The sequence below is a fragment of the Ambystoma mexicanum genome, chromosome 11 (assembly GCF_040938575.1).
Source record: "Ambystoma mexicanum isolate Mex_15411 chromosome 11, UKY_AmexF1_1, whole genome shotgun sequence".
In the NCBI taxonomy this organism is placed as follows: domain Eukaryota; kingdom Metazoa; phylum Chordata; class Amphibia; order Caudata; family Ambystomatidae; genus Ambystoma; species Ambystoma mexicanum.
Genome location: NC_090934.1, coordinates 357,794,038 through 357,806,514, shown reverse-complemented (window position 1 = coordinate 357,806,514; position 12,477 = coordinate 357,794,038). Strand labels below are relative to the sequence as shown.

Here is a 12,477-nt window from a genome sequence, read left to right as displayed (position 1 = left end):
ACTGTGGACATAATAACAATCCTGCCCCCTTTGTCTGCCGGTTTCAAAGTTATTGTGGGGTCTTGTCTGAGGTCTGCCAAGGATTTTCTTTGAGGGCTGAGATTATCTTGGTAATAGTTTCTCTTCTCCATGCCTTCGTCCAATGTTTTTGTGACCAATTTCTCGAACGTTTCGAATTCTGTTGGTATGGTGTGTGGAGGTGGCATAAACACTGATTTCGGCTTGAAGCCGGTAATGTTCTCTGACATTTCCGGATTGTCATCTGCCGTTTCCTGGTGGTCCGGGAAATAAACCTCAAAAAAATACTTAAGCCTGATGTTACGAAAAAAACGTTTTAGCTCCATCTCGGTTTGGAAAGGGTTCGCTCGAGCCGATGGTACAAAAGACAAAACTTTACCAAGTAAGGTCTCTTCTGATTACGTCAGTGTTCTGGAAGATAAATTGAAAATGGGTATCTTCTGCATCAAGGTTGGTTTTGGTACCATTGTCGGGTTCTCATATACTGCCCTTGTTGTTGTGGATGTTTTCGTGGTTGTCCTCGTTGTCCCCCCCCGTGGAAAAAAAGAAGAATGTGAGGGTGGTGGGCCTGAAGCGCTTCCTCCAGTGACACTGGGATCGCTTCCACTCGAGGATGCTGAACTGCTGGAGAATCTCACCACTTTGTTGCGTCTATAGAAATTGCTCTGTTGTTGCTGTTGTAGGTCGGTGTAATAAGTTTCCCGAAGATAAGGATAGATCTTCTCCTCACCGTGACTGCTCAAATCCTTCCGGAACTTCAGGATTTTCTTATCATTGGTAAACTGTTTGAATTTGCGATTTTTTCTTCCAGCTTCTCCAATTTGAGTTTGGCGTCTTGTACCATTATGTTTTCGGCAAATTTCTTCTCTAATTCGAGTAACTCTTCTCCTTGTTTCTTACACTCCTCCTAGCTTTTTCTTAATCAACGCAAGAAAAAGCTAATACGCACAGAGATGCATGGCACATTTATGTTAGAATACTTGAGAGCGGGAGTCATCCCAGACGGTCTACAGGTTAAAAATATACCCCGAGTTTTCATTGACAATCCCAACTTTAAGAAAAACTTCAGCGGCGTAGGGAACAAATGCAGCAGGGACTGGATTATTTTGATCATAGATACTGCCCAGGAGGAGTGTAAGAAAAAAGGAGAAGAGTTACTCGAATTCGAGAAGAAATTTGCCGAAATCTGAGAGCTCTCCTGACGTCGAGAAAATGCAGAACCTTTTCTGTTTTGCCCTCCGGATTTGGGAAGAAAGTTGAAGGACCATTTCTTCGTTGAGGTTAAACGAAGGCACAATCTGTGGGAGAAATGAGGGGTGTGTCCGTACCACAACCTTGTCCTGATGGAACATGGTATATGGCTCTGACACCACCAGGGCCTGCATTTCACTGATCCTGCATGCCAAGTTAAGGCCCACCAAGAGCGTGGCCTTAATAGTGACCAAACTGATGTCTACCAAAGCCATGCGGTCAAACTGTCCATGGGCCAAGGCAACCAGAACCACAAACAACCTGGTTAGTCCTGTTAGATGCCTTTTGGCCAACAGGTTGGAGGTGGAGAAAAGGTTATCGGCCGAGTTTTGTATGCACCTATGGCTGCCAGGTAGGTGTGGCACGTGTCCACCTGCACACCTGAGTGTGCCAGATGTTCTGAGAAGGACAGCACATGGACTATGCCCTTTTCCTTGGCCCAATGGCAGAACTTGGTCCATTTGCTTCTATATTGGCTCCTAGCAGAAGCACTTCTTGCCCCTTTGATGATGTCCAAGTAGTACTGCGACAAATCGAGGTGCTGCAGGGTTACGTGGTCAGGAACCAGGCTGCTAGGGCTAACTTCTTCGGGCAGGGGTGGACTACCGTCCTCTCCCCATAGCCCTGTTGGGATAATAGTGGATCTGGCCCAACTGGGAGGGGACCTTGTGGTTGATTCCAGTCGTAACAGCTCTGAGAACCATGGTCTGGCAGGCCACCGTGGCACTATCAAAATGAGACATAGTCGACGCACCTAACTGACCTTGCAGATGACCCTGTGTATTAACGGAGTAGGTGGAAATGCTTATTGGCACATGCCCTGCCACTGCCACTGAATCTGCAGCTCTGCCTTGACCCATCCTGGACACTAACGGGTGACACCTGTTGAGCAAGAGCAAAAAGCTCTATTTGTGGATGAACCCATTTGTTGAAGATCTCCCTCAGAACTCTCTCATTCAATTTCCATTTGTAATTGCCGACCACCAGCCTGCTCAGCATGTCCGCCTCTAGGTTAGACTCCCCCGGGAGGTGAATGGCAGAGAGCGATATGTTGTTCGCTAAAGCCCACTCCCATATGTCGATACTTAGCCGGCACAAAAGTGGAGATCTGGTGCCCCCCTGTTTGTTGAGGTAGCAAATGCAGGTGGAGCTGTCCATCTGAATGCAGACCGGGCTATTGTTGAGAACGTGGAGGAAAGCTTTCAGAGCTAGCCATATAGCCATAATTTCTAGCCAATTTATTTGCTTCACCTGGTTCTCTCTCGACCATAGGTCATGCACACTGTGGTTGTTCAAAGTGGCTCCCCAACCCTCGACGGAGGAGTCCATGGTATATGCAGGCTGTAGCTGCCTGAATGGTTTGCCTGCCATGAGATTGGTTTCCCTCCTCCACCATAGAAGGTCCTGGTGAAAATGAACTGGTATGCGGACTAGTGCCGCTTGGGAAACCGCTTCTTGACTCCATGAGGGTGAGAAGTGTAGCTGCAGCCTCCTCACATTAAGCCTGGTATGAGACAATGCCGGAAGACAAACGGTCATAATCCATAGCAAGTGCTGGCACCACCATTCTTAGGAAATGCCCTGTAACTGCTTTCATCTCTGCAATCCTGTTGGCGGTGGGGAATATCATCTCCGCTTTCATAGCCCAGATGAGACCTAAGAAGGTCAAGGACTGAGTAGGCTGGGGCCACGACTTCTTGAGATTATTGGAGAACCCCAGTTAGTAGAGCGTACGTATAAGCCTGGCTGCTGTGTTCTCGACTCCCTGCGGTGAATCCGCTCGCACCAGACAGTCGTCGAGGTATGGGAAGACGCGGTGGCCCTCAGACCTGAGCAGTGCCGCCACAGCATTCATTAGTCTCGTAAACACCTTCTGGGCTGAATTGAGACTGAATGGGAACACTTTTTATTGGAAGTGGAAGCACATGACACGGAACCATAGGAAGGAACGATGGGCCTGCCAAAATGGGATGTATAGGTATGCATCCTTCAGACCCAGCGACCATGTCAAGTCTCCCCCACACAGGGCCTCCGCTATCAATGCTGGCGTAACCATATTGAACTTTTGAAGGAGTAGGTAAAGGTTGAAGGCCTGGTTCTTCTGTATAGCGAAAATGCAAGAATAAAATCCCAAGTCTCATTGCAGGGAGGGTGGGGGAACTTCCTCTGCTGCCTCGATCCCTACTAGAGATGGGATCACCGCAAGGAGAGATGGCGTCCCAATCTGTGGGAGTGGGGGGGTGAGAAGGGGGAACCTTTGCTATTGGAATGTGGAGGACTGAAAGTGAAGGGCTAGCCTGCCCCCCCAGCAGAGAGCAGTGGATCCAGATGACCCCATCACTGCTTCGTTCCCTCTGAGGCTTGTGCCTGGGAGGAGGACTGGAAGAAGCCCTTGTGTGTAGTCTTCTGCTGTTTACCCCAGTGGTGGCTGGGAGACTTGTCAGGCTGTCTAGTGTGGTGGCCCTGGAAGCCCCTGAAATCAACAAAGGTACGACCTCTGTCAGACTGCGACTGGCTCTGGCCAAAGCTCTTTGCAAGTATAGCCAGAGATTTGGCTGTTTGGGAGCTGTTCTTTTTTTGTCCAACTCTTCTTCAGTGGACGAATGGACCAAGTCCCCTCCTTCAAAATATAGATCGAGAATACAGCCCTGTACATCTGGATTAAATTTAGGGACCTTGAGCCATGCAGTCCGCCTCATGTCTGTAGCCACACATAAGGCCCTGCCTGCTGTGTCTATGTGAGCCACAAATTATTCCATTAGGTCTTTGTTAGGAGAATTCTCATTCAATGGCTAATTTCCATCACCTATCGAGTCCCCCAGCAGCTTTGCTGGATTTCTGGAGTTTATTTGTTCCACTTGGTAAGAGCGTGAGCCTTTTTCCCCACTCTTACATGTGTTTTGCCATGTGTATTTCTACTGTTTGTGTGATCTTGGGCTCTGGAGCACACCACTCCAAGAGCCCCACTTTTTGTGTGTGCTACACAGCCCCTTCAGTGCAGTGACACAGGGTTGTCTTTGAGACTTCCCTCGGACTCAATTTTTCTGGGGCTGACTACTGTCCCCCAGAAACAGGTAAAGTTGCCATTTACTTTATGTAGTCATTTAAAACTACAGACCCAGTACACCCCATCTTACATGGAGTGTACTGGAAAGGGTTAATTCCTAACCCTTTTTGTCTGTGCCTCTCTGAGCTTTGTTTTGCTCTTTTAAACATTTAGACTTGGCTGGTAGCCGTGGTATCTACCCTAACTTTTCTACCGCGATTATACTATATAAACGTGGTACTGTTTTAGGCCATTATATCAGCCTCGAACATAAACCCTGTTGACCAAATACTCTTTCTTTTGGCTCCGGTCGGGTTTATTTGCCATTTCTTTTTGTTAAAGTCCTTCTTGTGTTTTACTTTGCGCGGCAAACCAGGTTTGCCTTCTTTGTTCACCGTCTTTTGGCGGCCTTCTCCCAAGAAGCCCTCCTTTTGGCGCCTGGGTGTCTACGTGGGCTGAATGTGAGGGAGGGGTGTATTCACCCCCTGCACAGGGTCTCCTTGGAAACCCAAGTCGCTCTTTGTGTCCATTGGCTGGAAGGGTTGTCCGAGCTGGACAACCCCCCTGCTGTGTGATTGACAGCTAGGCTGTGTGAATGGGGGATTTTCGCATAAAAAGGCAGGACTCTTGGGCTGGAAGTCAGAGTCGCCACTGGAACTGCAAGGAACCGAAGAGAAGCAGAGAAGAAGACGGCTGCTGCAACTACCGAGTCCCGGTGAAGCCCTGATGCAGTCCTGAGCTATCTACCCTTCGACGACAAGAGAAGATCCAGTCCGGAGTCTTCTTCCCTTGCGCCTGGTGGGATCAACCAGCTCTCCTTCCACAGGCAGAGGATCCTCTTGGTCGAAATCGCTGCACACTGCTGTAGTGGTTCGGACAGCCACCTGAAGAGCCTCGCCTGTTTTAAAAGGATTGTATCTTTTATTCACTGTTGCTTAGGCTGGGTAGTGCAGATCGCTCCAGACATCGTCGTCCTTGTCCCCACGACTGAAGCTCCAGGAACCGTGAGTCTGCAGGAACTACCAGAAACAACTGCCATAGCACCAGCTCTTCTTCACTTTGAATAAGGTACTGTGTCCAACTTCGAGGAATCGGGGTGAACACTTTTCACCTCACTAAAGGCTTGTCCTTATCTTCCTTCCCTCTTAACTTTTGCTTCCTCCTTTGACAATATCCAAGTACTCCTGACAAAACTCGAATTGTGAACTGTACTAACCGTGTGATCTTCTGCAACAGGAACCCTGTTCCACTTGACACTGGCGCAGGCCTATTGACTATTGTCCTCTGATTCTATCTGCCTTGACAAAAGTATTGCCTATGATTTTTATCCCCAACTCTCTTGTGTTGATTCATGTGCTAAGTGTGTTTTAACTCTGGTAACATTTCTTCCTGCGGATACGCTTATCTTTAGTAAGACTGAACTGTCATTGCTGTCAAAAAGTGATCACATATGTACCCCCGGTAACGTCTTTGTTTCACAACACCGGTCTGTCAAAACCAAAGGTACTTACCTTGAATTGTTCTGCACAAGGGAAATTGGTTGTGTGTAGTGTATTTGAAGTGTGGTTTTAATTTAATAGAAGTGAAGTGTTTTATGAATAGATGGTTTATAAATAAATGTACTCTTACTTTTTAACCAAAAACATTGAGTCAGTGTTTGCTTGAGTCATTGTAATTGTAGTCCTTTGTGTAATCTCTACTACTGCTCATTTGCTCTTTAGATAAGTATGGCTGCTCCGCTACTGCTACCACTTTAACAGTGTAGTACAGGCTTGTACCAAAAATGAACTTGTATTACCACTTGTAGTCTTAATTGTGTGTAGTGGTCCCTAAGGGCACTGCACAAGATTCTGCCCAACAGTCTTGAGGTGCTATTTTTGCTTCTGGGAGACCGGCCCGGAACTCGAGCCTGCCTATGAACTGGGAGATCCGGGAGGAAGTCAGCAATCTCCCTCCACAGTTTTTGGTTTATGGCGGCTAGCATGGCATCTGCATTTGCTTGCCGTAGGTGGAGAGTGGCATGCGAGTATACCTTTTTTCCATAGGCTTCTAGGACCTTGTCTTCTTGGCCTAGAAGGCAGAGGTGGATAATGACGTGGAAGTCAGAGGTTTAGCATACATTGATGTTGCCACAATGGCTGATGAGCACGTTGTGGGTACATGGACAGGATGAGAGAAACACCCTCTGCCTGCCTGTATTTAGCATCTAGGCGCTTGTTGTTTGGCTGCATGGAATTAGGTTTTGCCCAACCCTTCTTTGCAGGGGCCTCCACATCCTTTTGTAAAGGTATGCCCGATTTGGTGGCTGAGTGGATGATAAGCACCTTTGCTAGGATCCCTGCCTCTGGCTGTTCCTTTTGTGGCTGAGGAATACCTGGGTACTCCGCCACTCCGGCCAACCTATCATGGAAAGCCCCTGTGGAAGAGAAGGTGTCACCATCATTATCATCCGTGTAGCCCGTTTTCTTTTTCAGGTCCATGGAGTATGCTGGCAGTGTATTCAGGGGAGCTGCAAGCAGCTGCGCTGTGATTTTAGGCTTTAGTACTGCTTGTAGGCGCCCACTCAGGCTTGAGCATGGTAATAGAGCAGAGCCCCTGAGGGGATTCCCTGGTACAAGAGCTGTCTGGCCCCTCAGCGCTGGGACAGGGAGGATCCGTGGATCCCTAATCTGTGTGGCTGGTAGCTGGAGGCACCTCTGTCTCGTAGCTGGTAGTAGAGCCTAATACACCCGTCCTGCTTCGTTGTTTCCCTGGGAAGGAGTCACAGAGGAATGGGGCTGCAGGTGGGAGGCAAGGAGGATTGGCTCCCTCTCCGTCAGCCTAACCCTGCTGTCCAACTTCTTGTTCATCTGGGTGTTGGCCCCTGGTTTCTCCCAAACCTTCCGCGCCACCTGCAGGACATACTTCTGGAGGGGAATAACAGACCAGAATGTGTGGTGTGTTTGCCCAAGACCTCTGCAGCATCCCAGACTCCTGGGGGGGCTTCCTTGGGAAGAGGGACCCCAGAAACTCTTCCAGGCCCTGAAGGCGGTCATGTGTTAGGCAGAATCCTGTGCAGTTCCCTTGGGGAACACTGCAAAAAGATTAAGACTACAGGAGTAAGCAGTAAACCCAATTGGTGGTAGTCTGCACTACCCAGATTTACCTGGTAGCTGTAGCTGAGCAGTCAGACCTCTCTCAAGAAGAGTAGGGCAGTATATAGAGTATACACAATAGGGGTAAAAACACAGTAGAGCAAACAAACACTGACCAGAGCTTTGTATCAAAAGTATATAATTATTTATTTAAAACACTCTTTAGGCAATACACTAGCACTCCAAATCAAAAGCAAGTTAAAAGCAAGTTAAAACACAGTCAGGTAAAGTATAAACACCTCCCTTGATAACTATTAGACAAGTCAGAGTTAACACACCACTTTTTGTTAAAAGAGATGTGAGCGCCTAGCCTAGATGGCACTCCAATAGTTAAGTTAAAGGGAGAGAAAAAGGCAGGGCATAGAAATAAAACAGTTCCCAACACTTTTAGAAGTTCAAAGCAAGGGAGTAAAGGCAGTATACACTGTAGAGCCAAAGTTCACAGGCCAGGCCCACTTTAAACGGAGCAAAGCGAAACGTGGCCAAGATCACATCGTTTAAAATGCACTAAAAGTCTTTGCAGAATGTTCAAAAGAGGTTGGGGTGATTCGAGAAGTAAAGTTAGAAGGACTGGGGGCCAACCCAGTTGGAAAGACAACGATTTAAGGGTCACCTTTAGCAATCTTTAGAAAGGGAGGCCAGGCAGTACACAGTACCTTAAAGAGAGGAAGTTCCAGCGGTGGCAGTTGTTCCTGGCAGTGGTTGCAGTTCTTTGTTTCGGGCAGGGGGAGGAGAGGATCTCCTCGAGGAGGAAACGTGGAGTCGATGCACTGCACAGGGATGAAACCAACCACGGAGTTCGTCGGTTAAAAGGTGCGTTCCTTTTATTCGCGGTCAAAGTGGTGAAGCTTTGCTATCTGGCCGCCGGGGTGCTTGGCACGGGCGATTCGACCAAGAGACGTCTTTGGAAGGCGAAAGGGGCAAACTGGTTGATCCCACCAGCTCAAAGGAAGAAGACTCGTCCAGCAGAAGATCTTCTCTTGACGTTGGGAAAGTGGAGAGTTTGTTGCAGCAGGGCTCCACAGGTGGCGTCATCGTTTGCAGATGGCTCAGCTTCTTCCCTCTTCGGATTCTTAGGTCCTGTGGTGACTTCTGAAGTTCCAGTCCCAAAAGCCCTGCTTTTATGCAGAAAACCCCCCATTCAACAGCCTAGCTGTCACTCATGCCGGGTGGCTCACCACTGGGCCAATCAGAATACAGTGCGACTTGGGTTGCTAAGGCAACACAGTCCAGGGTGCCAATTCCCCTCCCCACACATCCTGTGGAACCCAGACAGAGTGGCACCATTTGGAGGGCTTCTGTGGAGAAGCCTGCCAAAAAGTGGAACAAAGGGCCCGACCTTGGTTGGAGTTACAGAGACAGACACAAACGCCATTTTAGAAAAGAGTTCTGGCGAAAAGACCCAACAGTTGATTTAATATTAAATAAATAAACTGGCGGTATCTTTAACATTGCACCAAAAAGTGGTGCGTTTAAAATCAATGAGAAAATCCCACAGGAAATATTCTGGTGGAATATTTTGTGTGGTAACCATGCCACCAGCCAGAAACTCGACAAGGGGGGACTGGAAAGTGCCCCCTTGAAAACAGACCGAGGGGCAATCGAATTAACCCCTTACAGTACTTCCACAATATGATGGTTTGTACTGGTTCTGTTCACAATTTGAGACTAGTAATGCCAATGGTGACTTTATACGCCGTGTTTGGGGTCACTATGACACTCCTGTGTTACTGCACTGAGGTGTGCAGTGTAACACACATGAAAAACAGACGATACCCTATGGAGTAAAAGACCCCATAGCCCATAAGCACACAAAAAGTCAAAGACATACCTCAAATCATGCTTAAGAGTGGGAGGAAAAGAGTCTCACTCTTAGCAGGAGAAAACAACAAACCCCAAAAATCCAAAGCAAAGCTGCTGGGGGACTCATTAGGTTTGGGAAATTAGCCTTATAAGAGAATTCTCCCTAACAACATGAAAGGCCTTAACCGATGCAGAGGGTACATAGTCATCCGCCCCGTCCCCTTTTTTAACAGATTGAGGGGAATATGGGCCCTGGGACACAGGTGCTGGCTGAAACCCCCCCCCCCCCCCCCCCACAGATCCAGAGCGGCAGACGGTCCAACGGCTGTTGAGGGGGAAGACGTTGGTGGTACAGGAGGAGGTGAGGGAATGAGAACAGCCAGTGGAGCCTGAACCGCAGGAGGGGACAGCTTTGGGTCTGGGATTGCTAGAGGAATGGGAGAAGTACATGGAGGAGAGGGACGAGGCGGTGCCACCTGTAGGATGATCTCTTTCACAATGTCCTTCAGGAGCCCCTTCATCTGAGGGAACGCATGAGGCGAAGGAAGCGCTCGAAGAAGCAGTACTCACAAGCCGCCTGGTCCCTAGAGGCCCACTCCTCCAAGGCACTGTGCCGCTGTTCCTGGTCAAGGCACTGAGGCGCCTGGTGCATGTAGCCGTATAGGTTGATGTAGCCCTGAGGGGACCAGAAACCGGCAATAGGATCTGCTGGGGGCTGGGATCATCCTGCAAAGCCCATTCGATGGGCGAAACAACTGGAGGGCCTTGAGCTGGATCCAAGCTGGCCGCTTGTCTGGCAGGTTCACCATTTTGAAGCCTTGCGCCACGCCCTGGTTGGGAGGGCTTGAAGGCCCTCAGCCAAAGAGGCCTCTGACATGAGAGGATACAGCTTGGATCTTGCACCCGAAGCAGAAGTGACGACCTCAGAGATCCCTCCGGTAGGAGCTGAACTTTCAGCCGAACAGCCGGTAGCTATAACGCCCTGATTCACGGCCTTGGAGTGAGCTCCGGTAGGCTGGGAACCCTCGGCACCTGTTCCAGTCGCAGTGCTGGATATAGCCGAGGACAGACTCTTGGAGGTGTCACATGACAATCCTATAGCCTCTGGGGTAGAAGAGGATGAGCCTGATTTTTCGAGAACAGACTTGTAGGGCCCCTGAGCCTCTCAGCTTGGGAGCCGGTACCCTGGAAGGCCTCAGGTCTGTCCCCAGACCGTCTGGAAGAGCCCCCAGGCCCCTTGGTTTGGGAGCCAGTAGCCTTGGAGCCTTGGAGGCCCCAATCCGTGGTAATCCCAGCAAAGGAGTCACTGTAATGTGGAGCCTTGCTGAACAGAGGGACTACCTTGTCTTGACGAGAGGTCCTGGAGACAAAGTCCTTAAGGTGGGGCGGAGAAGAAGTGTGGCAGCTCTCCCTCCACTGCGTCAACTGATTCTTCAATGCCCTGTGACCGAGAGCGGTGCAGTCTGTTAAGATGGATTTCTGAACTCTGACCTGGAGGGGCAGAGGTTCAGAAGGCCAGCCTAGTTTCTTGGAACAGGGTAACCTCTGGACAAGCCAGACCAATCAGGGTAGCGATGGCGGCGGTCAAGACTAAGGCCCTAATTAGGACCCTGACGTTAAGGGGTTAACGGCGCCGTTAACCCCTTAACGCCTTACTACGAGGTCCCTTTGCAGCTCTCGACCTGAACGGCTGGTCTGGACCAGCTGTTAAAGTAGGGACCCGCAAAGGGACCTTGATGGCAATTACGGTACCACAATTTGCGGTACCGTAACTGCCGCCTTCCCCATTCCCATTGAGTCCTATGGGGCAAAAATGGGAATGGGGAAGGTCCATGGAGAAAGGTGGAATTACCGCCCCGCCAACCTTGGAATGGGGTGGTAATTCCCCCTTTCTCCATGGCGGACTCCAGCATGGACCATGGTGCTAAAAGCACCATGGGTAGCGCCGGAGTCCTAATGAGGGCCAAAGTCTCAAGAGGGGTGAAGGTGACAAAGACCTCAATGAGCACACAAAGCAAGGACACTTATGAATTACTCCAGACAGGTGTTATATTAAAAATATAGACACATTTATTACAAGGCCTTTGTAACAGACCATAGCAAAGAATCACAGTAACACTAAAGTAAACCAATACGTCACAATCAATACAATATATATACAAGACCGAGGGGTCTAAGGAGTTAACAGCACGGAATATGTAGACCACCTAGATGGGGAGGAAAACAGGCAGTGCAAGTAATCTTTAGACCCAGTTCATCATCAGAAATACACCTAAGAGGCAGTTCAAGCCCTACGAAGAGAGGAGCCTTGTGCTCAATAGTACCTGGATGCGCTGGTGCCAATGGACAAGATAGGGTCTCTTCAAGGGTCACTACCAGCTCAGGAAGGTGGATGTGGTCGATGAAGAACAAGTCCCCACTATTCAAGCAGGACCTCCACTTGCGGGCAGAAGCAGGTTGAGAGTGTGGGATGGAGTCGCTATTTCACAACAGCGGTAGAAAAGAAATGGGCTACTGCGCTAGGGGCCACCGGTTGGGGTATGGACTACTCACCGGTCCCCGACACAGGCAGACCCAGACTTCGCCAGTTCCGTTCACTTTACTGGCAGGTTTGAATGCGACAATCAGGACGTCTCGACACTGTGTAGATTCCGCGGTAGCAGGATTCAGGGTCAAGGGGGTCACAAATGCAGCGAACGTGCACAGGTCATTGCCACAGCAGGGCAACACGGCAACAGCGTTTACTCTGGTCCGGGCGCACTCGTCTCACTTCAGACCTGGGAATGCCAAGTATACGAAATTGTGAGGGTGCCGTGGACACAGAGCTAGAAGTATGCTAAGTTTCGAGGGCTTCCCCGAAACGGCGGCAGTGACAGAGCAAACGTCCCATGTAAGCTGGTCAGCCCACTGGTTGGCCCAGGGACACTTCCGAAGAGGCTTGATTGCAGGGTTTGATGAAGGTGCTGAGAATAGTTGGTCCCACCATTCCAATGGGTCGAAGCGTCTTCACAGACCTTCTAGGATGATCAGATGCAGAGGGGTCCCACGGGACAACAGCGGGCTCAGGGTGCCAAACCTTCCAGCTGATCACCAGCGGTTCCTTGACTCGGCTTCTTCTTGCAGGATATTTGGCTCCTTATCCTTTGTTCGGTGTGAACTCAGGAGATCGACATGGTAGTGGTGTTTTCAGCCTCCTCTTATCCAAAGTTCCCTTCACGCCAAAAC

The 12,477-nt window shown here is 49.5% G+C and overlaps 1 protein-coding gene across 9 annotated transcripts in view; it reads right to left on the bottom strand.

Annotated features, from left to right (window-relative positions):
• The window catches only part of EYA3 (EYA transcriptional coactivator and phosphatase 3), a 2,553,793-nt gene that overhangs the window by 181,056 nt on the left and 2,360,260 nt on the right, over positions 1 to 12,477 (bottom strand). The window lies entirely within an intron of this gene.